Source organism: Pongo abelii, chromosome 17, assembly GCF_028885655.2.
Source record: "Pongo abelii isolate AG06213 chromosome 17, NHGRI_mPonAbe1-v2.0_pri, whole genome shotgun sequence".
NCBI lineage: Eukaryota > Metazoa > Chordata > Mammalia > Primates > Hominidae > Pongo > Pongo abelii.
Window position 1 is genome coordinate 92,329,482 of NC_072002.2, and position 27,909 is coordinate 92,357,390.

General features: G+C 42.7%; 1 protein-coding gene across 21 annotated transcripts in view; it reads left to right on the top strand.

Moving 5' to 3' along the window:
- GALR1 (galanin receptor 1) overlaps window positions 1-27,909 on the top strand; it is a 133,082-nt gene that overhangs the window by 30,178 nt on the left and 74,995 nt on the right. For 5 of the 21 annotated variants that reach the window (XR_010137644.1, XR_010137647.1, XR_010137650.1 and 2 more), the window contains 2 exons: window positions 290-322; window positions 15,389-21,327. The exons of 4 other annotated variants lie outside the window; for them this stretch is intronic. The gene's annotated coding sequence lies outside the window, so the exon portion shown is untranslated. 12 more of the 21 variants (XR_010137642.1, XR_010137643.1, XR_008516051.2 and 9 more) reach the window with 5 other exon arrangements.

The window sequence follows — 27,909 nt, forward strand, 5'->3', positions numbered from 1 at the left end:
TTGTGGCAATCCAGTTACAGCATGCTCATGAAATTCCTGGAGCTACCAGCTTGGAAATAATGTCCAAAGGGAACATGCCATTAGTTTAGCAAATATTGTTCTTGAGAAGCCATCACCCTCATCATCATCTTTTTAAACTATTCATCAACTGTATCTTTCATAAATCATTTTTGAATGTTGCTAATGATAAACTATGATAATTCATCTGGAGCTTGCAAGCAATCTTAAAATTGCTCTTGGAAAAAAAAAATCATGACCCGTCTGTTATTTCTTTTTTTTTTTCTTTTAGGATCAGGGGTACATGTGCAGATTTGTTACATAGGTAAGTTGCATGTCACAGGGGTTTGGTATACAGATTATTTCACTTCCCAGGTAATAAGCATAGTACCTGATAGGTAGTTTTTCAATCCCCTCCCTCCTCCCCCCAACCCCCTTCAGTAGGCCTTGGTGTCTGTTGTTCCCTTCTTTTTGTCTACGTGTATTCAATGTTTAATTCTCACTTATAAGTGAGTATTTGGTTTGCGGTTCCTGCATTGGTTTGTTTAGGATAATGGCTTCCAGCTCGAAAAACATTGCACAAAAAACATTATCTCACTCCTTTTTATGACACCATAGTATTCCATGGTGTCTATATTCCATATTTTCTTTATCTAATCTACTGTTAATAGGCATTTAGGTTGATTCCATGTCTTTGCTATTGTAGATAGTGCTGTGATGAATATATGCATGCATGTGCCTACATGGTAGAACTATTTATATTTCTTTGGGTATATAACCAGTAATGGGATTGCTGAATTGAATGGTAATTCTGCTTTGAGTTCTTTGAGAAACCGCCTAACTACTTTCCACAATGGCTGTACCAATTTACATTCCCACCAGCTGTGTATAAGCATTCCCTTTTCTCTGCAACCTCGCACCTGTTCTTTATTGACTTTTTAATAGCTGTTCTGGGTGGTGTGAATGCTATCCCATTGTGGTTTTGATTCGCATTTCTCTAATGATTAGTGATGTTGAGTATTTTTTCATGTGCTTGTTGGCTGTGTGTATATTTTCTTTTGAAAAGTGTCTGTTCATGTTCTTTGCCCACTTTCTAATGGGGTTGATTGATTTTTGCTTGTTGTTCTGTTTTAGTTCCGTATACATTCTGGATATTAGGCCTTTGTCAGATGCATAGTTTGAAAACCTTTTCTTCCATTCTATAGGTTGTCTGTTTATTCTGTTGATAGTTTCTTTTGCTGTGCAGAAGCTCTTTAGTTTAACTGGTCCCATTTGTCAATTTTTGTTTTTGTTACAATTACTTTTGGCATCTTCATCATGAAATTTTTTGCCAGGGTCTATGTCCAGAATGGTATTTTCAAGGTTATCTCCCAGGGTTTTTATAGTTTTAGGTTTTACATAAAAGTCTTTAATCCATCTTGAGTTGATTTTTTTATGGTATAAGAAAGGGGTCCTATTTTAATCTTCTGCATATGGCTAGCCAGTTATTCCAACATCATTTGTTGAATAGGGATTCATTTCCCCATTGCTTGTTTTGGTTGACTTTGTCAAAGGTCAGATGGTTGTAGGTGTGTGGCTTTATTTCTGGGTTCTCTATTCTGATCCATTAGTCTATGTATGTGTTTTTGTACCAATACCATACTGTTTTGGTTACTGTAGCCTTGTAGTACATTTTGAACTTGGGTAACATGATTCTTACAGCTTTGTTCTTTTTGCTTAGGATTGCCTTGGCCATTCAAGCTCTTTTATGGTTCCATATAAATTTTAAGGTAGTTTTTTCTAATTCTATGAAGAATGCCACTGGTAGTTTGACAGAAATGTCATTGAACTTGTAAATTGCTTTGGGCAGTTTGGCCATTTTAATGATACTGATTCTTCCTAACTGTAAGCAGCAGATGTTTTTCCATTTGTTTGTGTCACCTCTGATTTATTTGAGCATAATTCTCATTGTAGAGATCTTTCACCTCCCTGGTTAACAATATTCCTAGGTATTTTGTTATTATTATTTTGGTGGCGATTGTGAATGTGATTCTGTTCTTGATTTGGTTCTCAGCTTGGATGTTGTTGGTGTATAGGAGTGCTGCTGATTTTCGTACATTGATTTTGCTTCCCGAAACTTTGCTGAAGTTGTTTCTCAGATCAAGGAGTTTTTGGCAGAGACTATGAGGATTTTTAGCTATAGAATCATATTGTCTGCAAACAGGGATAGTTTGACTTCCTCTCTTTCTATTTGGATGCCTTCTATTTCTTTCTCTTGCCTGATTGCTCTGGCCAGGATTTCCAGTACTATGGTGAAGAGGAGTGGTGAGAGAGGGCATCCTAGTCTTGTGCCAGTTTTCAAGGGGAATGCTTCCAGCTTTTGCCCATTCCGTATGATGTTGGCTGTGAGTCTGTCACAGATGGCTCTTATTATTTTGAGGAATGTTCCTTCGATGCCTAGCTTGTTGACAGTTTTTAACATGAATGGATGTTAAATTTTATCAAAAGCCTTTTCTGCATATATTGAGATAATCATGTGGGTTTTGTTTTTAGTTCTGTTTATGGGATTAATTACCTTTATTGATTTGCATATGTTAAACCAAACTTACATCCCAGGGATAAAGCCTACCTGATCATGATGGATTAGCTTTTTGATGTGCTGCTGGATTTGGTTTGCAAGTATTTTTTTTTTTTTTTGAGGATTTTTGCATTGATGTTCATCAAGGATACTGGCCTGAAGTTTTCTTTTTTGGTTGTGTCTCTTCCAGGTTTTGGTATCAGGGTGATGCCAGCCTCATAGAGTGAGTTAAGGAGGAGTCCCTCCTCCTCAATTTCTTGAATAGTTTCAGTTAGAAATGGTAGTTGTTCTGTACATCCCTGGTAGGATTTGGCTGTGAATCCATCTGGTCCTGGGCTTTTTCTGGTTAGTAGGCTTTTTATGACTAATTCAATTTTGGAGCTCGTTATGGTGTGTTCGGGGAGCCAATTTATTCCTGATTCAATCTTGGGAGGATGTATGTTCCCAGGAATTTATTCATTTCTTCTAGGTTTTCTAACTGTTGTGCACAGAGGTGTTAATAGCAGTCTCTGAGGGTTATTTGTATTTATGTGGGGTTCGTGGTAACGTCCTTTTGTCATTTTTGATTGTGCTTATTTGGATATTCTTTCTTATTTTATTAGTCTAGCTAGCATTCTACCTTATTTATTCTTTCAAATAACAAATTTCTGGATTCATTGATTTTTTGTATGGTTTTTCCTCTTGAGTTCAGCCTGAAAATTCAAAGAGTCATGTTTATGGAATAGTTTATGTTCATGGATTCTTTCATTTCCTCCAGTGCAATTTCTCCTTCTCTGCTGTTTTAATGGTCTAAGCAGACTTTGTAAGGAGAAGCTTCCCTAGGCTCTTTCTAGGAGTTTCCAAGCACAGAAAATATCATACCAATTAAGCAGGCCTTTTCACGTTCATAGACTGTGATACAATTATTTGCATGTTTCCAATTGCTTTTAATAGGCACATCTTCAAAATGATGGCAACTGTGATTTATATACTAAATTCAGCTTAAGAATGGTGCCTTCCCCTGGGGACAATGTTTGGATTAAATTATTTAATCAATCTAGCCAAGTGCCTTGGACCTAGAAATGAAGGAGGACAGGGTTTGGATTCTAGAACCTCTGAGGTTTTAAAGAAGGTGGGGAAGGGAGGGGTGTGGCCAGGGATAAAGGAGAGGCTAGAAAAGTCTCTGTCACGTCCCCTGCTGGCTGGCTGGGGTGGTTTTGTTGATGAATTCTATTTTGTGTTTCAGGAGGGGATCTAATGTTCTCCTCTTTATATAATCACCTCTATTTCTCTTCTCAAGCAGCTTGAATCTTTCACTTACCATGAAAGACTAAATATAAAAATAATACTAATACTTTTTAAACTTTCATACCCTACCAAGCTGTGGAGCTGGGGAAGCCAGGTGCAGCAGAGAGGAGCTGCCAGGTGGGGCCTGAGAAATCTGCTCGGGAGCTGGCTTGCAGATGCCGCCTCAAAGCCAGGAATTTGCTCTTGGTCACTGTGTGGCACATTTATTTTCCTTCTGCATCAATTTTTTCCTAAGATTATGACTGTTTTAGTGAAACAGGCTTTATGACAGAGGAGTTTGAGCCTTAAAAATCTGGAATAACACTGAAATCATAATTATACGGAAAATATATAGACATCTGAGATCCTGCTACGTAGAAAACATCTTCTCTCAAAAAATAATATTACAGATGTGAACTAATCTCTTTTTTTTGTGGTCAATCCATGCTAGAAATACCGATGACAATGGCAGTCATTGTAACAAACACTTATACAGCCCTTTATAAAGGACTCTCATCCTTACCACCTTAGTGGTTACTCTTGAGTTTATACCTGAATAAGTCAAGGAGTGGCACAATTATGCTTCCTTCTCCCAGGTATGCAGAGAGGAAAGGGTGAAGCTTGGACTAAACCAGGTCTATTAATTTCTCAAAGGAAATTACAAAAATTAAAATTTGGGCTGGGGTTATATACACATGAACGATTAATAGGTAGAAAAAGATTCTTCAATAATCAGATATTACTAAGTCTTAGTAGCTTACTTAGTTCACAAGAATAAATTTCTCACTTTAATACTTTTTTTTTTGCATCAAATTTCTAGGCACTATTTCTATTTTAAGTTATTCATTCTAGAATCTTTCTAGTTTCCAGAATCAAAGTTTCTCTTTCTAGAATTCCTTATAGGATAAAGCTTATTGCATTCTAAAGACAGTGTTCGAGCTATTAGAATTTAATTTTTAAAGAAATAGCAATAGAATTCAAAAGTTACAAAACACAAACAAAATAAAAACATGATTTACCTCTGGTTGATCTTACCAGTAATATAGTTCCTCTTCTAATTTTATTTTGCTTTGGATATTTCTCATTTATAATTCTGTTGTAGTTTTTATTCTTAAATATCCTTGTCTACGCTGAAAATGTCGTATATCCAGAATATCTGACTCAGTTATTATTATTTTTTGTTCTACTGGGACTCTTGTTAAAAAGGGAAATGCATGACAAGTGATAAAAATGGCAGTTGGATGGAACTGTCATTAGAATGTCCTGGTTCTGTGCTTGATGCCACCAGGACACTGTGACCAACGAGGCTGCTCAGGGATCCTTGACAGCCCAGAAAAGCCAACGCCACCCCATCGGCTCAGCGCACAGTCCCAGGACAACATGCCCCTGGGCCACCCCGGCGGCTCAGCGCACGGTCCCAGGACAGCAACGTCCATGTCTCTGGGGAGCTTGTTGGCAATGCGGAATCCCAGGTCTCCCCCTAGACTCTTGGTGTCATGAGATTCCCGGTGGTCCGTGTGGAATCTGAGGTGAGAGGAGCCTGCCCCTCACTCACTGCCCGCTGGAAGATCCCTCTGCCTCCTCACATACAAATGTGTCTGTCTGCACCCACCACTCTTTCTTCTTCCATCTCTGAAAACAAGGCCCATTGTTACTTATTTTTCATTCTTCCTAAGTCTCCCTTCTAAGGCCTCTTTTAGTTAGAGCACCATATTTGATAATAGCAACAATTTCTGCAACGTGAAGGTGATGAAAAAATCTCTGTCTCCCTTTCTTCCTACTACGTGTGTCACATAACCAATACTGACAGCTTCATCAACGCCTTTCCACTTCTCCCTGGAGTTTTCGTGTGGTTTTTTCTCACCCCACCTACTCATCTTCAATAGTTCTCTGTCCCCTAATGGCTTTGAAATGAATATCTGTCTCTGCAGCTCCAAAGCCAAGACTTTAGGCCACTAGCAGATATTTCTTTTGGATGTTCCTTAGGGCAACTTAAATGCCCATAACTAATGACAGCACTGCATGACCACCCGGCAGACAGCTAAACACTTCTTGAAAATTACGAATGACTTGGACACTCCTTAAAATGACTCCTACAGGGTGCTGCAGTAAAATCTCAGAAACTGTGTTTTACTGCCTAATTTGACCTAATGAGATTCTGCAAGCCGCATGTGACTGGAGAATTCTTCCCTCTCTATTTTACTGACGAACTACAAATTTTGTGTTGCAGGCTGAGAATATGGGGGCCCCAGGCTTCTGAGTGGCATGGCCAGGGAGTGACAGTGTCTCTCCAAATCATCAGCTTGGGCTGACTTTTTCCAGTTGCCTGAACATCTCAACATCATAGATTTCCCAATACATTTGAGAATTGTATGCTCTAAGTCTATATTGGCACATTAAACCATGTGTTGAACTTACAAGGCTGTTCAGGGCTTTAGATATTACTCATGCTTAAAAGAAAGGAGTTCATGATGAATTGGTTTTTCCATTTTAGCTTTTAGCCTTTAATATGATTCAGAAACAGACAAAACATAATATCCATGGGAACAAGGCAGAGCTTTTTTTTCCCCTTTGTGTTCATTTTCTATTTCTTGCTTCTTAGCCCATATATCATAGAATTAGCTCCAAAGTTCATAGGTATAAATCAGGGCATCTCAACAGCAACACTGTTGGTATTTTGGCTCGATTGTTCCTCGCTAGGCAGCTTGATCATCCTCCTGTCTGTGCACTGTGGAATTCTGGGCAGCATCCCTGGCCTCTACCCACCGGGTTCTGGTAGTGGTTCCCCACACCTCTAGGTTGTGACAATAAAAAATGCTGCACAATTTCCAAATGTCCCCTTGGAGGAAACTATTGCTTCCAGTTGAGAACCACTCTCATCTAATGATCTTCTCAACTGTTGGAAGAGAAAAAAATCAGCAACTCTTCCCAACTAGGCATGTTTTAAGATCCCAAAACATGGCAAATGGCATCTCTGTACTGTGAACCTGTTGTGTCTGTTACCCCATTGCTGGTGCCATTTCCATGTGGCCGCTCTTGCTAAATCTTTTCTGTGCATATAATTCCCATGTTTGGGTGAGTGGGAGGGGGATAGTCACCTGAGCATGTGGGAGTGGGTGAGGACCTGCCCCAACCCTACTGCCTACCCAACATCCCAGTGCACTCCAAATCCCGGGCCCTTTATGTCTGCCCTTTCTCTGTCATCTAGGTAATTTACCATTTTTGCACCCATTTTTTTTGCCTTCCTATTTTGTGATTTGTAAGAACAGATGTCTCCTAGCTTTGTGAAAGGTGAAGTTTGGGTTTATTTTCTTGTTCTGATTGTATTGAGATAATTTTGGAAAAGACAAAGAAAAAATGTTGTTACTATGCCAGATTAAATGGAAGGGCCTGGTACATTTTTGCTGTTGAATTCAGGGAGAACAGCAAGTCTCAGGAGACAGGATCCCTCACACCCGGAGCTCCTTTCAGCCCATTAGGGACATGCATGTGCGCTTCTAGATGAATTTATCATTTAAAATGAGAACCTGTGTTTTCCATTAGCTTAAGAGGTTTTACTCAGCACCATATGGGAGTCAATTTAAGGGATGCCCAGATCACTCATAATCTTAGAGACATAACTTTTAATTAAATTTCAATTAGTTAAACTTAAGTTGTGTTTGCTTGTTTAGAAGGTGTCTTTCCAAAATGAAAATAACGTATTGAAACTCAAACCTGTAAATATTATTCCTTAATATCATTTGTTCAAATTATAAAATCTCAAAGTTAGAGTTTGTTATATCTGGAAGGAATGGGTTAGAGGTCTGTTTCTGTGTCTATTTACTTGTAATTTTGAGGTGAGACAAATTAAATGCACATGGTTGGAAGCAGCGCCATTTGGAATTCAGCACTAGGTTGTATTTGTCATGGGTGCAGATTACTCACAGCTATGAAGCTTTTGCTGAGAGACAAAGGCCTTTTCCTGGTTTCTTTAAGAGTAGGCCCTGTGAAACTGTTTTCCTCTCTCACCCTTCCCACCCTTCCCTGTGCGAGGGTCTTCACAAACATCTGGCCTTGTAGGGTGCGATGACCTGTCTCTATTGGAGAAAGTGGGGCCCCAGATCTGGAGCGGGGCTGGTGGGGACAGTGAGAGACCCTGCAGGCTCACATCCAGATCAGGGTGGGATTTCATACATGCACTGCATTGCAATGCAGAGAGGGGCCCCCTCTGCTGAGCCTCAAATGAGTCAGGATGAACTCATCATTGTAATCAAGGGTCATTCCTGACAGTCACCTCGGAAACACAGGAGGAGACTGGTCTCCCGGGTGGGGAAGAGCAGCGGCCAGGTGTGACTATGGCACCAATCTCTCTCCATCCTCCTTATGATGGGCACAGGGGCTGAGCCCCCAACGGGCTCTGGGGTGCAGAAACCTCACAAGAGGAACAGAGACAGCTTCTCTGGCCTCCACCCATGCGACACCAGTAGCATCCAGGCATCATTGACAACCCAAATGGTTCCAGACATCGCCAGTGTCCCCCAGGACAGCATTACCCTGTCCATTACCCTGGGTTTAGAGCCACAAGGTCACTCACTGGCTCAGAAAAATAACTATTATTTAAATTAGGGTGGCAAAAGGAACATGTCTCCTGATATTTTATCAAGAATAGCTCTAAAACAATACTAGATATATGTATTTTTAAATCAAAGATTGGCAGCTGGGAGTCCCTGAGCCATGCTGCTGATGGAGGTCTGTTGTGGCTTCATTTTTTCTCTTTTGTGTGTGTGTGACTGTCACTGTTTCTGTTCTGCTCATGGTCTGCATGCTCACGAGCACAGCTTATGCTCTGGCTGGAGAGAAGCGGTTGCCTCATGACTGGGCAGGGGTCTTCCTCTGGGCGACCCCGTCCTCCTACGCATAGCCACGGTGGCCCTGCACCTGCAGGTTGGGGCCGCCTCCTTCTCTGACTGTCCCTTGTTCCTCCCGATGGCTTCTGCATTTCATTTTGCTGATACGAGACCCTGCTGCACCGATCTGCTGTGACAGCCTCCTGCACGGGTTTCTCCAGTTTCCTCACAGCTCTCAGGCCAGAGAGAGCACCCTAACCCCCACAGCCTCCCATGACGGCCCTGGAGCTGGTGGAGCTGCTGTCCCTGCGGCTGGTTGCTTTCTGGTGGCCGAAGGCTTTCTTCATCTTCAGCTTCATGAGAAACTGGAAGTGGTTGTCAGTAACAATCTTACAAGAGTCGTCATCTGTTTGGATCTTTCTAGATGTTTCTGGCCTTCTCTTTCCGGAGCCTCCTTCCATTCCCGGCAGGTCTTACATCTTCCTGTAAAAGTCTTTCACCTCTAGAAGGACCTTCCTGTCTGGCTCCTTGCCCCCTGCCGTCTGTACCTTCCACAATGAATGGCATCTTCTCCACCCAGCCAAGGCTTTCAACGCGGGACTTACCTGCATCGGTGTCTTCTTCAGAAGGTGGCGAGTGATTTATTCCAGAAGAAACACTGTGAAGATCTTTCCCAGCAGCGGGCTGTCCTCAGAAAAGGCCACCACCTGGCTCTGTCCACAGCACCAGGTGCTGACGCCTTTCTGGAGCCTCGAGCCTCTGTTTCACTCCAGCCTGCAGCAGACAGCCCTGGATGCCACTGCAGCTTGATGTGGCCACCGCTGGGCTTGCCGAGGGGCCTGCACGAGTCCTGGCCTCAGTCCTCATTGTCTGATCACTAAGGTCAGGGCCACTGCTTGCATTTTTCAAATGATTCGAGGCTGAGAGGAAGGGCCTGCGGAATGGGGGTGGTGGTGGAACCTCTTGAGAGCTTGCCTTTGAGGGCGAATGTGATCAATCCCTCCCTTCTGCCTTCTTTACCCCATGCCTGGCAGGGATTCTGGAGGTAGTTATGACCAATATTTACTTCCACTCTCTGTATCGTATCAGAGCAACATAGCACAATAAAACCTTTCACTGTCTCGGAGCCCGTACGCTTGCTGTCATGAGCGTGTATTGGTGGTGCAGACTGGCCTGTCGGCTCTGCAGCCCAACCCAGCCATCGAGCTTCTGAGTTCAGGAACAGCACGTGCAAGAGGGGATGTTCAGTCCTGCCCTGCACTCCGTTATGTCTGCTTCATTAAATTTATTTGCTACATGTTTGCTTCATTAAATTTGTTTACTTAGTGAATGAATTCTAACCAAATGCCTTCATAACTTTCTCAGTAATTCCTGACTTGCCTCATTTGGAAGGGAAAGACGGATATAAACCCAGGCTGTTCATGTTGCTTTATTTGACAGGAATGGCCACTCATGGTAGGGCTTCCAAGGCTGCACGGTGTCTCTCCTGTCTGAGGAACTCAGGCTGAGGACGAGGAGGGCCCGGCTCCCACTGCAACCCAGCACCACCGCAGCTGCAGAGCAGTGACCTGTGTCAAGAGCGTTTTGCAACACTAGTGCTTTTCTGTCCTTTAAGAAAAATATGAGCCCTATTGCATACTGGGACTCCAATTTATACTTCTGAAGCCAAAATGATATCTGTGACCCATTTTAAAGTTAAATAAGTTAGTCGATAGATGGGAAGATGCTATGACCATAAGAGCTGATAGTTTCCTGCGGCTTCCCTAAGCCTGCCAGCTCTGGTTTAGAGAACTCACAGGCGCACACATGCAGGCAGGGAGGCTGAGGGTCCACCTGGCTCAGCCTCCACTGGCCGTGGCCGTGCCTAGCCTCTGGAGGGCAATGACTCCCTCGATGTGAGTGAATGAATGAATGATACAGTGTGTGTCCAGCCTGTGATGGGCTTTTATTGTGTGAGTGGAAACTTGGATGAACAGGGCGTTCCTAGCACAACAACATCCATCCGGGCTTCCGAGGGTGGTTTGGAAACAATCCAGTCCCAGACATGCCCTCGCCTTTTTTCAGGTGTGATGGCAGCATCCATCTTTCCCCTCCTGGAAGAGCCTGTTACCATCTGTAGCCTGGACACCTGCAGTAGCCACCTATCTCTTCTCAGTCCACTCTTCTGGTTGGTTTTCTGTATTGTAGACAGGTGATTTTTCAAAATCGCAAACCTTGAGGGCCCTTTCTCTGCTCACCACCTTCTAGTGGGCTCTCATTGTTCTGAGGGTAAAGAGGGAAACCCCAACAGGACCTGGACGGCCCACTGGAGCTGGCCACCCCTTCCCCCCCAACCTCATGTTGTGAGATTCTCACAGATACACGCTGTTCTCTGAAGTCCTATGCTCCCTCCCGCTGCCCCGTGCTCCCTACCACAGCACGAGGCTCCCTCCCACTGCTCCGTGCTCCCTCCTGCTGCCCCGTGCAGCGTCTTCTGCCAGGAGGAATTCTCTGCTGCTTCTCATCTTCCTCTCCCTCCGCACTCCTCTCTCTCTCTCTCTCTTTCTGTCTTTCTCTCCTGTTTGTTGGTTTCCGTCGCTCTGTTTTTCTGTCTCCCTTTCTTTCTCCTTCCCTCTCTGCCTCTCTCCCTCCTCTTTCTCCATTTCTGTTTCTCCATCTCTACTTCTCTTGCTCTCTTCCCCTCCTTTCTGTGTCTTCACCTTTCCTTCTCTCTGGTTCTGAGTTCAGCTCATGGCTGTTCTGGTTTTGGCCTCAACACCATTTCCTCGGAGACAGGCTCCATGAGGCCCAAGGTACTTGCTTATATTCCTTCATGAAACCATGCAGTCTTTTTTCTCTTCTTTTCATTCAGTGGGGTCTTGCTCTGTCACCCAGGCTGGAGTGCAGTGGTGTGATCATAGCTCACTGCAGCCTTGAATTCCTGGGCTCTAGCGATTCTCCTATCTCGGCGTCCTGAGTAGCTGGGCCCACAGGTGAGCGCCATCATGCCTGGCTAATTTTTAATTTTAATTTGTAGAGATGGGATCTCCCTATATTGCTCAGGCTGGTCTCAAACTCCTACGCTCAAGTGATCCTCCTGCCTCAGCCTCCTAAAATGCTGGGATTATAGACGTGAGCCAACACAATTGGCCATCATGCACTTTTCAATAGCCAAGTTATAATTTATAATTACAGATTTATTTTGTCATTATTTGACCAATATCTATCCTTCCCCATAGGGCAGAGGCTGCTCACTCTTTTAACAATGAACATTTATTGAACTTCTGCTTGTATCAGGCACGTCTGTGTTGTCCACCACCCATGGTTGGCCATTGAAATTCAGTGAAAGCGAAACAAAGTTAAAAAAACTCAGTTCCTCACTCACACTGTCCACATTTCAAGTATTCAATACCCATGTGGGACTAGTAGACACTGTGTTGAATAATGCAAAGTTATATAACATTTCTATCAGGTGATATTGGTCTAGAATCTGAAGAGTCCACAGTGAATAAGACAAAACGCTGTGTCTGCGGAGTGACCTCTCTGGGTGACGGTCTATTCGTGTCAAGCCTCATAAAGTCTGCCCAGAGCCAAGTGCACCAAGTATTTGTGGAAGAAATTAATTACTAAGAGGTTTCCTGAAAGGGCAACACTAGGGTTATCAAGGACACCCATGTAGAGAATTCATCCTATACATCATGTACATGTAAATGATGTGTGTGAGTACTTAACAAGACTGTCTCACAATATTTACATGCCCGTCTCCTTTCTGTGTTAAGTAGAACAACAAACAGGGAGAATCGGAGGTGGTTCAGCAGCCTCCCCACGCTTCCTGATGTTCAGAGGCAGTCTTTCCTTTTTCCTATAAGTGAAGGTTCATCTCAAGCTTTGATAAATACTATAAAGAATTCTTTGATGAAAGGCAAAGGTGAGAATGGAAAATATATGTAGAAAAAGTAAGCAGTAGCCTTTGCTTACTGTTTGATGGTACTTTTTCTTTTCATCATTGCAAATTTGTTTCATGTTTTTAGTGTTTTAAAAGAGAATTGCAGCCACCACTCATACTTTTTTCTATCTGTTTCTTTTTGCTTCACTGATATGAAGAAGTAAAGTAATGATAGCATAATTCAGTCTATTAACATATATAACCTAAAAATGTGGAGATGAGATAGAAAACTTCTTACAAAGTTAATAATTCAGTTGAGTTCTGTGTAGATAAACAGTGGGCTTGTCTATTCCTTTTAGCCCTGTAGCTTGGGGGAGGATACAGTTCTGTTGCTGATTCATCCCGTTCAGCCTGCACAAGCTGTCCCAGAACCACTAGAGAACTTGGACGCCTTTGCCTCCCCCATAGCCAAGGGCCCTGCTGGGAGAAGTGGAGTTGAGTTGGTGTAGAATGTTTCCCCTGGGTGCTCAGGGCATTTATTGAACGGGTTGTGGGCTAGAGGGAGGAAAAGTTCATTCTGGTAAGCTCAGGCCCAGAGGTGTGCAGAGATTTTCCTGTCCATCTCTGGGTTTAGAGGGACAGGAAAGAGCCACAGGGGCTTTGCCAGGGACACTTTTGGATGCTCCTGGCTGGAACGACCAGGCAGGCAGGGGGAGGGGTGTGAGCAGATGGATGGGAGTGGCCATGGCATGGCCTTCTCTGTGATTTATCCCTCCCTCTCTAACGTTTTTATAAAAAAGAAAGTTTGGCAAAACTAGATGAGCTGAATGCTCCTAACTATTGCTGTTTGTTGAAATGACCTGCGGTGATAGCTAGTCCACATGGGACGAAACCTGCATAGACTGACAGGCTTAGTGATGTATGCCACCAGAAAATGTCCCCAGTTCTTTTGGAAATATTAAAGCTGAAAAGTGAGAAATAAAACAATACCATTCGTGAAATAGTAAAAATGAGAAACCCCAGGCTTATTTTCAGTCCTGCCCTGGAAGCCCTGTAATAATTAAGATTTTTCTAGAAAACTCTTGAGAGGTGAAAAGCCCTGGGTGGAAGGACACGCCCTGCTGTATGCTACATGACCTCGGAAGATGCTCGTGAGTCTCTTGATCCTTCTCTGTAAAGTGGGGCACACCACACATCTGCACCAGGGGCACGACACAGGGCTCAGCATGAAGCCCTCACACGGCAGGAATTTCAGAAATCCCAGCTGGCAGCAAATTTAGAAGCCCCGAATTATTGATAGCATATTTTCTCTCCTGCCTGAATCCAAAGACTTTGTGAGGTCAGGACCACGCTGGCTGAGTGCCCAGGGTGCTCCAGGGTCGGGGCACGCGCTCAGACACATGCAGAGAACGACTGAAAGTTGAAAGGGGTTCAGTTAACTCCAAGTCCACGCATTCAGCAGACTATGTCCGGGGAGAAACACACCAGAGAGATGCCGACCAAAGACAGCCCTTGCTTCTGCAGTCACTAGTGTTTATTATTATTATTATTTTTAGAAAGAGACGGGGTTTCAGTACGTTGCCCAGGCTGGTCTTGAACTCCTGGGCTCAAGTGATCCTCCCATTTTGGCCTTCCAAAGTGCTGGGATTCCAGGCGTGAGCCACTGTGCCCGGAGGCTGGTTGTTTTTAATGTCCTTACTGAAGTATAAAAACACTGTTTAGTGTTTCTTTATTTTGTTTTTCCTGGCTTTCCTGTACTTGAACTTTTTTTTTTTTTAAGAATTCCATTTTGATTTATCTAGTGTTTTGGGGTTTATACTTTTTTATAGTTTTTAAAAATGGTAGCTGTAGGTACTTCATTATACACATCCTACATGGTCTAGTGGTGCTGACATTTTGTTAGTTCTAATACAATGTGGTTACCTAAACTCTCTTTTCATATTTTCCCTCCCCCATATTATATTACAGTTTACAATATTATGTTATAGTTTATAATGTGCTATCATCTTTAATACTTTCTTTACATACATTGAGAACATCAGACAGCATTATCATTTTTGCTTCCAACCATGGAACATAATTTAGAAAACTCAAGAGGAGAAGGAGTCTATTTATTTACCCATATTTTTTACTTTTGCTGTTGTTCTCCCTTTCTTCCTAATATTCCAATATTTCTTCTTTTATAATTTCTCTTTTGTTTAGGAAACTTCCTCCAGCCATGCTTTGAGTAACCCTGCTGGTGGCAGATTCTCTTAGTGTTCCTTCACTGGAGAACGTCTCTATTTATACCCGTCCGTGAACGTCTCTATTTATACCTGTCCATGAGGGACATTTTCCCTGCCATAGACTTTTGGTTGACCGTCCTTTTCTCTCGGTATTTGAGACACGTGCTACTTCCTTTTGGGTTCCATGGTTTCAAATGGAAAATTTGCACATCCTACAAGCAATGTGTTTCTCTTTGGCTACTTTGCAGCTATTTTTCTTTGTCTTTAGTTTTTCAGACCTTTGATTATGATGTGTCTTGGTATAAATTTCTTTGGGTTTACCACATTTGGAATTTTCTCAGATTCTTGAATCTTTAGTATATTTCACTAAACTTGGGAAGTTTTCAGCCATTTAAAAAATATACCTTTCCAGTTCCACTTTCTCTCTCTCCTCTGAGGGTGACACAGGCTCCTGACAGTCTATTCTTTCTCCTCGGCCCACTTCCTAGATGCTGCTCTGAGTTGGTGACTTCTGGCCCTCATCCAGTCTTTTGTCCCCTCGCTGTCCTGTTTTGTCCCCTCGCTGTCCACCCATTGAGGTTTTATGTTTGTCTTTTGGTTATTGTGTTTTCTTGCTTTATAATTTCTTTTTTTTTTTTTTTTTTTTTTTCAGACTGAGTCTCACTCTGTCACCCAGCTGGAGTGAGGTGGTGCGATCTCTGCTCACTGCAACCTCTGGCTCCTGGGTTCAAGCAGTTCTCCTCCCTTGGCCTCCTGAGTAGCTGGGAATACAAGCGCCCACCACCATGCCAGGCTAATTTTTGTATTTTTAGTTGAGATGGGTTTTACCATGTTGGTCAGGCTGGTCTCGAACTCCTGACCTCAGGTGATCCACCCGCCTTGGCCTCCCAAATTGTTGGGATTACAGGCGTAAGCCACCACACCTGGCCTCATTTGGTTTTTCTTTATTCTTTTGCTAAAATTGTCTAATTTTCCATTTATTCCATGGGAATTCGTACTTGCTGAAGTGTATTTATGATGGTTATGTGAAGATTGTGCTCAGCTAATGATAGCCTCTGACTCATCTCCGTGTTGTCATCCATCGATTTATTTCTCCTTCCAGTTGTGATTATCCTAGTTCTTCGTACACTGAGTGACTTTGGATCGGAGCCTGTACATTTAGGATATCTTATGAGACTCCCGAGCTGCTGGCGTCTTCGTCTGCAGCAGGTGCTCTCCGCTGGGCTGCTGTGTCTGGGCAGGGTACACGTGGCACTACAGCTGCAGCAGAGCCCTGACCGTGCTGAGTGGCTGCAGGCAGGTGGGGTGATGATAACCTTCCCCTGGCCCTTCTAGTGTCTTCAGGTGGATGCGGGGCTTTGGCTACACTCAGCTTCCTTGGGCCCTGCTGACCCCAGGGAGGCTGTGGGGAAGCCGGTGCAACGGCCTGCCTCCCACTGCCAGCTTTAGCCTCAGTGATGCTACACAGGGAGGGGGCTCCCTCCTCAGCCCGGTTGATACTGAGGGGAAAAAGTGGACTCAACCTGCCCCTACCCCTTATCCTTTCTTATGGTGAGGGGCTTGCCAGGGAGGGCACAGGGCAGTGAGCAGCCCCATGTCACACTGCTTTGCTCAGGGTTGTTGCTGCCGGGTGGGGTGGAGTGGGGCTCAGCTCCACAGTGGACCCACTGACATTGCCCTGGATAGGTCAGGGTGCCGCCTGCTTGTGCAGGGGGTGGGATGGAGCCAACTGATGCTCAGCGCCGCCCGAGGCCCTGGCAGGAGTGGGGGTGGGGAGGTGGAAGGTCCAGCCCTCATCGGCCCTGCTAAGAGCCTGGGGATGGGCCTTGTGTGTGTCTCGTGAGTCTTGCTGCGGGGGTTTCCTGTGGTTGGGCTGCTCTGTTCGTGGTCCTCTGGCTGGCGGATGCGGGTGAAGGCACGGTTTTCCTGGAGCTCCTTTTGTGGGTGTTGGCGAGTGGTCCCAGGGTTGGAGCTTCTGCAGAGCCGTGTGGAATCCATGAGGGGTGGTAGGAAGCCCAGGAGCTCAGGTCCACATCCTCCCTGGAGCCCGACTCTCTGGGCACCCTGCCTTCTTCTTCACACCCGTTGGCTGTGCTGTGTCTGGGATTCTTGGTCATGAGAGACAGGACTGGGGAGGAAGGGGAAAGCTACCTGTGATGGGACTGGAAGTCTTTTCCTAAATATGTGTTGAATAGAGAAGTCATTTAAATCCCACCCACTGGTGTCTGGAGGGACTGCTTGTCCTGTGATGGGCTCTCCCTCCCAGGCAGTGAGGAGGCATTGTCCCGGGGAGCAGGGCTGCTGGGTGCTCCTCTCCACCAAATTGAAATGAAAGAAGGTGTGCTCTCCTACTCACCAGAGGCCTTTTTGGTTGACAGCTTGCACCATCTCTATCCCATCTTCATGTAACTTGGAGGCCTGTAACCCTTGGCATCTGGCTGCAGCCTCCTGACATTAGTTCAACAGAGCACAGGCGGGTGTTCTGAGCTTCAGGTTTGTCCTCGCCAGGTCCCTTGATTGGAAGTTGGTCTCTGTTGCTGTGCCATGTGGATGACTGCAGTATACATTTAATAATCACAGTCACAAGCTCCTTCATTGCCAGCCCTCAACACACAAAAGTATTCATTTGGGTAACTTTGAACAATGCACATTTTCCTTACTTGCACTTTGGATCACAGGATAAGAAGGGGGAAATGGTAAAAACAAAAACTCACAAACCAAATGAAACATTTATCTCTGGGATCAAGGATGCTTCACGGAAGGGGGACCTGGCGGTCTACAGGTTACAGCTGGAAGTCACTGCCTGCTTTGCTGTGGTGGTATCTTCTAGGATTTGGTCTTTGTGGAAGCCTCCATATTAAAACAAAGGAGAAGAGGTGAATGTTCCGGACTGCATGCCCACATGGAGAATCTGAGGGGAGGAGAAGAATGAAAGACTTCGAATGGGAAATTGCTTTGAAATCTATTTCCCCAAATCTACTTAACCTTAGGCCAGGAGAATATTGTATATCACAAACTAATTTTGCAAATGACATTTCAAAGATCCCTTTTTAACCTAATTTAAGTGCATTCCATTGTGATTCTCTACTAGCTGCTTGTGAATAAAAATCTAATTACTGTAGCTAGACAAAATTCTTCTGGATGGAGCAACCTTTCCTTCCTTCTTTCCTTCCTTCCTGGGAATGCCAAAGAACATTGCTTGATCTTTTAGCAAGCAAAGGCCAAGGTACACAATTATTTTGGAGGGCCTGAAAAAGTATTTCTGTTCTTGTACATTTCTGTTGAGCCGTATCTGAATTCATGGGGCCTGCTGCCTCTGTAACAGGTCTGGAATAGTTGTAATACTACAGGGGCCAGTGACTGCGCCTGCATTTTAACTATGGTGCCATCAAGTGGTCATTCTTAACAGAGCTGGGCTCTTTAGTCAAGCTGGTAGTAGAAATTTCCAAGCCCTTCATTAAGAAATTTATATGTTTGGCCGGGTGTGGTGGCTCATGTCTGTAATCTCAGCACTTTGGGAGGCCGAGGTGGGTGAATCACCCAAGGTCAAGAGTTTGAGACCAGCCTGGACAACATGGTGAAACCCCATCTCTACTATAAATACAAAATTAGCCGGGCATGGTGGCAGGTGCCTATAATGTCAGCTATTTGGGAGGCTGAGGCAGGAGAATCGCTTGAACCCGGGCGGCAGAGGTTGCAGTGAGCCAAGATTGTGCCACTGCACTCCAGCCTGGGTGACACAGCGAGACTCCATTTCAAAAAAAAAAAAAAGAAATTTATATGTTTATTAAAAAATTGAACTGTAACTGGGCATGCTGCATCTTTAATGTATCAGAATTCAAGGTAAATAAACCCCTTTCCAAGCCTTTAAAATCCGTATAAAAATCTAGCCAGAGTTTCTTTTCTCCACCTCCCTGTATGGCTTATTTGCTGTTTGTTTCTTTCCCTCAGGGACCATATTTTCCTGCGACTGGCTCTTGGCTTGGCCCAGTCACTAATTATTTGCCTCAGTGTCTTGCTCTACTTTTCTTGGTCCTCATTATTTGATTTACTCAAATTCTTGGTACCTTGTTTATGGGAAAACCATGAGGAAAGGTTCCAAGACCTCAAGTTTAATTTAGCTCAAAAGTGAAGAGGTTGTTGTGTGTTTCCTTTCCTGTTAAAAGAACAGTCACGTTGACGTCCTCTCTCCTCACATATGACTTCTGCAGAGATTGAAAGGCTGGGTGTAGTGGCTGAAGCCTGTAATCCCGGCACTTTGGGAGGCTGAGGTGGGCAGATTGTTTGAGGTCAGGAGTTTGAGACCAGCCTGGCCAACATGGCGAAACCCTGTCTCTACTAAAAATACAAAAATTAGCTGGGCGTGGTAGCGTGTGCCTGTAGTCCCAGCTACTCAAGAGACTGAGACACAAGAATTGCTTGAACCCAGGAGGTGGAGGTTGCAGTGTGCCGAGATCACGCCACTCCAGCCTGGGAGACAGAGTGAGACTGTCTAAAAAAAAAAAAAAAAAAAAAAGATCCAATCATCTGTCTTTCTTTTCAAGTTTGTCCTCCAAACTAATTGGAAGATTAGTATTTGAAAGGCAATAGAAAATCAGACTGAAATTTCAAATACATAAAAAGGAGTTGTTCCCATTGTCTGTAAGTGTGAAAGCGCCGTAAAGGTAAATGTCACGGTGGAAAAAAGTCCAGAGGCTACAAGGGAACAAGGCCTCCTGCTTGGAGAGCCTCACTCCTGCATGTCAAATTTTCAGGTTAGTTGCTGCGACGATTTCTTGTATTTCCAGACGTTTCCCAGACATACACAAAAATAGTTATGTAATAATTTCTTCCTCCTTTTTAAAAAATCCAAGGCATCAAATTGTGTGCTCTCTTCTGCAACTTGGTTTCTTAACATATTTCTTGGAAATCTTTATAAGCTGTTATTATAGTTCTACTTCATTCTATTGTAATTATTTAAAATTATTAAAATTAAAATACTTGGTAAAAATAAACATGCACTTGCGAACAGAAAGTCACAGTCATGCCACGCCTCCTCAACAACCTACTGGTAACCAGAGGCCATTGCTTTGAGCTCTTTCTATTTTCACTTCTATTGGCAGGAACCTGCAAAACTGTAGCTAATACATTTATATCTTTTTGTTTAAAGTCTGCAGCTTCAGACAATATTCATTAATTCTTTTATATGAAAGATGAATATTTAGCTTGCTTACACTTTTCATATCCTAATATTCAATTACATTTCTTTATTAATTAATATTTTAACTTAAAATATTCTTTATTATTTTATGTTCCGTCAATTTTTTTTTTGTTGTTGTTGTTATCGTTGTTGTTGTTGAGATGGAGTCTCACTCTGTCACCCAGGCTGGAGTGCACTGGCACAATCTTGGCTCACTGCAACCTCCATCTCCCAGGTTCAAGTGATTCTTCTGCCTCAGCTGCCCAAGTAGCTGGGACTACAGGCATGCGCCACCACACCTGGCTAATTTTTGTATTTTTTGTAGAGATGGGGTTTCACCATGTTGGCCAGGTTGGTCTCGAACTCCTGACCTCAGGTGATCCGCCCACCTGGGCCTCCCAAAGGGCTGGGATTACAGGCATGAGCCACCGTGCCCAGCCCCATCAGTTTTGTATAACAGCTGTTTTGAGGTATAGTTGATATAACATAAAATTCACCCTTTTAAAGGTTACAATTCAGTAGTGTTTAGTTTATTCACAGAGTTGTGCAACCATCACCATGACCCATTTCCAGGACATTTTCACTACTCCCGAAAGAAACTGTGCACCTGAGGCTTCTGTCTTCATCCCGCCTTGCCTAGCCTCTGGCATCCAATAATCATCTTTCTATCTCTATGGATTGGCTTATTCTAGACATTTTTATATAGAGGAAATCATCGTGTGTGTGGTGTTTTGTGCTTTCAGGTTCATTATGTTGCATGTCTCAGTGCTTCATTTCCCTTTATTGCCAAACAACATTCCATTTTATAAATATACAATATTTTGTTGATGCCTTCATCATTTCATAGATACTTGGTGTTTTCCATTTTGGGGTATTTTGAATAATGCTGGTATAAATATTAATGTATAGGTTTTGTGTGGACGTATGTTTTCAATTCTCAATATACATAAGAGTGTAATTGCTGGGTCATGTGGAAACTCTGCATTGAACCTTTCGAATTAAACTTGAGTCACCAAAACAGTTTGGAAAACTGCGAAACTCTCTTCCAAAATGGCTGCACCATTTTCCCTTCCGACCACAGCGTATGAAGGGTTCAGTTCCTCCATATCTTTGTTAACACTTGCTCTCTGCCTTTTTGATTTTAGCCATCCAAGAGTGTGAAGTGGTGCCTCACCACAGTTTTGATTTGTGGTTCCCTGATGGCTGATGACTTTGAGCTTCTTTTTATGCCATTATTGGCTTTTTGTGCACTTTCTTTGAAAAAATGTCTATTTAGAACTTTTCCTTACTTTAAAAATTGTGGTGTCGTGTTACTGTTAATTTGTAGGCGTTCTTTATATATTCTCCATGCTTGGTATTTATCCGATGTACAATTTGCAAATATTTTCTCCCATTAAATGGGTTCTATTTTCACTTTCTTGGTGTTATCCTTTAAAGCAAAAGTGTCTTTAATCTTGATAAAGTTAAGTTTATCTAATTTTTTCCTTTGGTGTCATTTCTAAGAAACCATTGACTAATACAAGATCATTAAGATTTATTTATCCCTATGTTTTCTCCTAATATTTGTATAGTTTTATTTATTTATTTTTTAATTTTATTTATTTATTTATTTTGAGATGGGGTTTTGTTCTTGTTGCCCAGGCTGGAGTGCAATGGCATAATCTTAGCTTACCTCAACCTCCGCCTCCCTGGTTCAAATGATTCTCCTACTTCAGCCTCCCAAGTAGCCGGGATTACAGGCATGCACCACTGCACGTGGCTAATTTTGTATTTTTAGGAGAGACAGGGTTTCTCCATGTTAGTCAGGCTGGTCTCGAACTCCTGACCTCAGGTGATCCACCCACCTCGGCATCCCAAAGTGCTGGGATTAGAGGTGTGAGCCACCATGCCCGGCCAGTTTTATTTTTACATTTGAGTCTTAGACTTATTTTAAGTTAAGTTTGCATATGCTGTGAGGTAAGGGTCCAATTTCTTTCTTTCTTTTTTTTTTTGCATGTGGATATCTGGTTGTCCCAGCACCATTTGTTGAAAAGACTATTTTCTTCCCGTTGAATTATCTTGGCATTTTTGTTAAAAATCAAATGTATGAATTTATTTCTGGAATCTCAGTGCTACTCCATTGATCTATATGCCTCTTCTTATGCGATTTTACTTAATATATTTTGGAGCTATTAATATATCAGGACAGAGAGAGTGTCTTCATTTTCTTTCTAGCTGCATAGAATGTATAGACCTTTACTGAACTGTGTAATTTTACCTCAGCCCGTTTTTGATTGGAAAATTGTTTACAATCCTTTTGCTGCAGTGACTATATATGCACCTTTAAAATTGTGTATATGTGCCCATTTATCTGTAAGATAAAATTCTCATAAGTAGAATTGCTTATCCAATTATGTTTACAAAACAGATTTGGTGGAGTTTTCTAGAAAGCTGGTTTGGGTCCGAGGGCCAGTATGGGAATTAGTTTCCAAAGGATGAATAGAAGACCTTTTTTCCTTAATCATCCTCAAACAAAATGAGATCTGCTCACAAAGGGAATAAGATTGGTTTCTGTCCTCCTTTGCCTTTCCCATGTGATACTCCTAAAGGGAAATCTGTGCATACAGCGGTCTCTCCAATTCCAAGTTCACATTTGATGTTTACATTGGACTTCTGATATGGTTTGGCTTTTTGTCCCCACCCAAATCTCATCTTGTAGTTCCCATAAATTCCCACATGTTGTGGGAGGGACCCATTGGGAGATGATTGAATCTCGGGGGAGGGTCTTTCCTGTGCTGTTCTTGTGATAGTGAGTGGGTCTCATGAGATCTGATGGTTTTAAAAATGGGAGTTTCTCTGCATAAGTTCTCTCTGTCTGTCACCATGTGAGACATGCCTTTCACCTTCCACCATGATTGTGAGGCCTCCCCAGCCATGTGGAACTGTAAGTCCAATAAACCTCTTTCTTTTGTAAATTTCCCAGTCTTGGGTATGTCTTTATCAGCAGTGTGAAATCAGATTAATTCAACTTCTGTTATGGACTGACTGATGTCATTTTCTAATAACAAAATCTGCTTTTTTTCCCTATCAATGAATTAGTGGAGCAGCAGACTGATTAAACATCTTCCCTGAGTTCCACAGTTCCCCTGTACGATTCTCCATTGTTGCCCAGACCTGCAGCCCTGCCATCAGCATTCTTCCTTCTCTCCGATGCGCTGAGCATTTTACGATTTCTCCCGCATTTAATTCTTATAACCATCCCATGATTTTGGTTCTGTTCTCATCTCCAGTTTACAGATGAAGAAACCCAAGCTTGGTGAGGTTCAGTATGTGTTGGAAAAGCAAAGAAGCAGGTGTGTCTGATTCCAGAGTGCACATGTGTTGCATTGTTCCCACGTGGGTGGCAGGCAGCTGTCCCACGCTCTCTCAGCCTTCTTGCTGTGGAGTTCCAGGGGCAGCTGCACCTCGTGTGCTCCCCAGCTAGGGCGCACCCTGTGTTCTGCTGTTTTTTTATTCCACACTCTGCACTTACCTGTCTTCCTTCCCTATTGAAACACAGTTTCTCTTAATAGAGAAAATAAAAGTTCAGGTCAATGTATTTGCCAATTGGCCTCAATGTATTTGCCAGAGAACTTCAAGAAAAGCCCTAAGTTTATTTAGTTATAGTCAGCTCTCCAGGCAGCTTGTAAATGAGCTGGGTTCTTGGTGCAGTTTTCTTGCTTCTCACTTATTGCTTTTGACTCATTAGCTTAAATCCTAGCCTAGTAATATGTTGTAAGAAAGAAAAAAATGTAAATTTTTAATGAATCTCAATGTCCTCTTAACTCCTGGCCAAATGCTGTAAAGTTTTTAAAGGGGATACAGAAAGATCAAAGAGTTTTTTGCTTAGGGTTACAAATTAAGGATTTTTGTAGTGATTGTTCAAAAGTTCTTATTTACCAAAATGAACAACATGGTCCAAGTTACTTTACAGATCAGAATGATGAGCATAAGAAAATAGCAAATCCAGTCAGAAGAAAATGAAAAGCTATTATCACAAAGAGCATTAGCAAGAGGCCTGTTTTGACATTTAATATACGAATATTATATGTATATTAAATATCCTGAAATATTAAGACAGCCTTCATTAAGGAGTAGGAAGAAGACAGACTGCAAAATTAGAAAGATAAAGAGAAATCTTCCCAAGCAAGCACCATGTGTAGTAAGATATTGTGACTTTGTGGCAAGACAGGTAATTTCAAAGTGAATAAATGAGAACCAGTATGATTTATTAATTCAAACCATATGCATTTGCCAATATTCAAACTTTTTAAACCACAGAAATTATACTTTTATACAATTTGATCTAACACTTAGACTCTGGTAGAAATATAGCCACATGAAAAAAATAATTTTGTGAGCACTTACCAACTCAAAGTGTGAGAAAGCCAAAGTAGTTTTCCTCTTGGAGCTCCGTTTTACTCCTAATTATTATATATTTATATTTATATATATTTTTTTGAGATGGAGTTTCACTCTTGTTGCCCAGGCTGGAGTGCAATGGCACACCATTGGCTTACCACAACCTCCGCCTCCCAGGTTCAAGCGATTCTCCTGCCTCAGCCTCCCAAGTAGCTGGGACTACAGGAATACGCTACCATGCCTGGCTAATTTTGTATTTTTAGAAGAGACAGGGTTTCTCCATGTTGGTCAGGCTGGTCTCGAACTCCCAACCTCAGGTGATCCGCCAGCCTTGGCCTCCCAAAGTGATGGGATTACAGGCGTGAGCTACCGTGCCGGCCTACTCCTAATTTTGAAAGGTAACAGCTTCACTGCCCAAAGGAGTCAGTTATGCTTCCGAAGTCTTGCAGAGGTGAGGGAGACCTGTGGAGGCCAAGCTACTCAATGGTGGCCCTGGTCTGGACAGCCGTGCTGTGGTCTTGTCTTTGGGGCCCAGCTCAGTGCTCGATACCTTGCTGCTCTGGTCCCCACACAGGCTGTGGTGATGCTTCCTGTTGGCTTCCTATGGTGAAACCTCCTGTGTTCACCCTGACAGACCTCCCCTTCCACCCAAAGCCTGGCAGTCCCGCTGTGGTGGTTGCAGCCTTCACTGCTGGCCACGTGCTCTGAATCAACAGTCCCCATGGGCTCATTCACACTGAGCTGTGTCTGGGTCGCTGTGTGGGGTCCTCCTGGCAGCCCTGGTGCACTTTCCTACTGACAGATCTCAGTAAAGATTTGTGAATGCTGAAATTCTAAAGGAAGGTATTGGAGTACTCTTAATACTGATCTCAGTATTAATGAATATTAATTAATGAAGACATTGTGGTAATTGTGAAGGATGGCCATAATGATGCATGGAACAGAACAGGTTCAGGGATAGACTATACATATATTGATTATTTGATAATGGTAACAAGGTTACTCAAAAAAGAAATGATAGAGTTTTTAACAAGTGGTGCTGGAACAGTTGGGATTCCATATATAAAAAAAGAACCTCAGCTTACATCTTGTACAATACACACATATTTACTTGACATAAATCATAATTCTTACTATAAAGCCACAGACTAAAAAGCTCTAGAAAAAACCATGTAAGAAAATCTTTGTGACCTTTGGCCAAGCAAGTATTTCTTAGATAAGTTACAATAAACATAAACTATAACAGAAAAGCACTGACAAGTTGAATGACCTTCATGAGAATTTAAAAACTTCTGCTCTTTGTAAGGCACTGTTAAGGCAACAAAAGGATAAACAATAGGCTTGGAGAAAACATTTGCAAAACACGCATGTGATGAAAAAGACTCCAGTAATCAGAAGATATACGGAACTTTCACAAAATAATACAAAACAAACAAAATAATGGGACAGTGGCAAAGATTCGGACAATTCACCAAATAAGAAGTATCAATGGTGAATGAACACATCAAAAGATGCTCAAAGCCATTAATCATTAGACAAATTCATGTTCGAATCAAAAGGAGATAACACTACACATAAATTAGAATGGCTTAAAAAAAATGCCAGTACAAAATGCAAGTGCTGGTGAGGATGTGGAGCCACTGAAAGCCTCATCTGTTACTGGTGAGAATGCAGCACGGCGCAGTCACTCTGGACGAGTTTGGCAGTTTCTTATAAAGTTAGTCAGATGAATACCACTTAATCCCATAATACAACTCCTAGGTATTTACCTAAGATAAATACAAACATACCTGTACACCAAGACCCATGTATAAATGTCTATAGTCCCTATTTTTATAACCAGTTCAAACCAGAATATCTCAAACATCCATCAGCCTGTGAACAGGTAAACAAATTGTGGTACATCTACACAGTGGGATGCTACATAGCAATAAAAATGAATGAATTGCGGACACAGGCAACAGCGTGGATGAAAAAGTCATTATGTTGAGGGAAGCTAGGTGCAAAGGCTGCATACTATATGATTCTATTTATATGATATTCTAGAAAGATAAAACTGTACAATACAAATCAGATTAGCACCTGCCAAGAGCTGGAACTGGTGGGAGTGGCAATTTGTGGATTTAAGGGGACTTTTCTGTGATGGAAATTGTTCATGTTGGTTATGGTGGTGGTCTCACAACTGCATCCTTTTGTCAAAGCTTATAAAACTCTACACATAAAAAGGGTGAATTTTTCTACATATAAATTATACCTCAATGGCTGGGCACAGTGGCTCACGCCTATAATCCCAGCACTTTGGGAGGCTGAGGCAGGCGGATCACCTGGGGTCAGGAGTTCAAGACCAGGCTGGACAACATGGCAAATTCTGTCTCTACTAAAAAATACAAAAATTAGCCAGGTGTGGTGGCAGGCGCCTGTAATTCCAGCTTCTCAGGAGGCTGAGGCAGGAGATTCGCTTGAACCCTGGAGGCAGAGGTTGTGGTGAGCCGAGATCACGCCACTGCACTCCAGCCTGGGAGACAGAGTGAGACTCCATATATATATTTATTTATATATATATATATAAAAATATATAAATAATTGTACCTTAGTAAGCCTAATATTACAAAATAAAAGAGGGAGGAGATTTATTTATTGGCTTCTTTCTTCTATTCTATACAAACATACCCACCTTTCCCTTAGCAACCAGGTTTTCACAGTGAATAATGTGGGAGGGTCCCAGAGAGACCTGTTACTTCCTGCCCTCAAACCAATGGTTGTTGACTAAACTCAATTTATATTTGCACAAGTAAGAAGCACCACTAGAGGCTTCCCCAGGACACAGCTTCCCAGCCACAGTGCCTGTGAGCAAGTAACCAAAGCACTTAGGTGGTCTGGCCAGTTCCTCTGTCAGGAACAGCTGAGGTGTCTTACAAAAGTGATCATAGTTTCACGTGTGCCAGAACATGAGCGGTTAGGAGGTTCAGTAAGATCTTTGTAGGATGCTGTAACATTTTAGAGATTCTTCATATACTTGAATTTCATCCATCCATCAATCCATCCACCATCTGCATATTTATTCATCTGCAAATCCATCCACATATTCATTTATTCATTCATCTGTCATGCACCCACCCACCACCCACCTATCCATCCACCCATCCATGCATTCCATCCATCCATTCATCGATCCATCCATCCATCCATCCATCCATCTGCATATCCATTTATTTATCTGCAAATCCATCCACATATCCATTTATCCATTCATCCATCATCCACCCACCCACCACCCACCCATCCATCCACCCATTCATGCAATCCATCCATCCATCCATCCATCTGCATATCCATTTATTCATTTGCAAATCCATCCACTTATCCATTTACCCATTCATCCATCATCCATCCACCCACCACCCACCCAATCCATCCATCCATTCATCACATCCATCCATCCATCCATCCATCCATCCATCCATCCATCCAGCATATAGTCAATGAGCACTTAGAGTGCCAGATTTTGTTAGACACTGAACATAGCAGTAAATAAGTTTAGAAATGTCTTATTCTCAATCCAGAGGAACATTTCAACAAATATGCAGGAAATCCAGTGTCATAGGTTCTTTGAT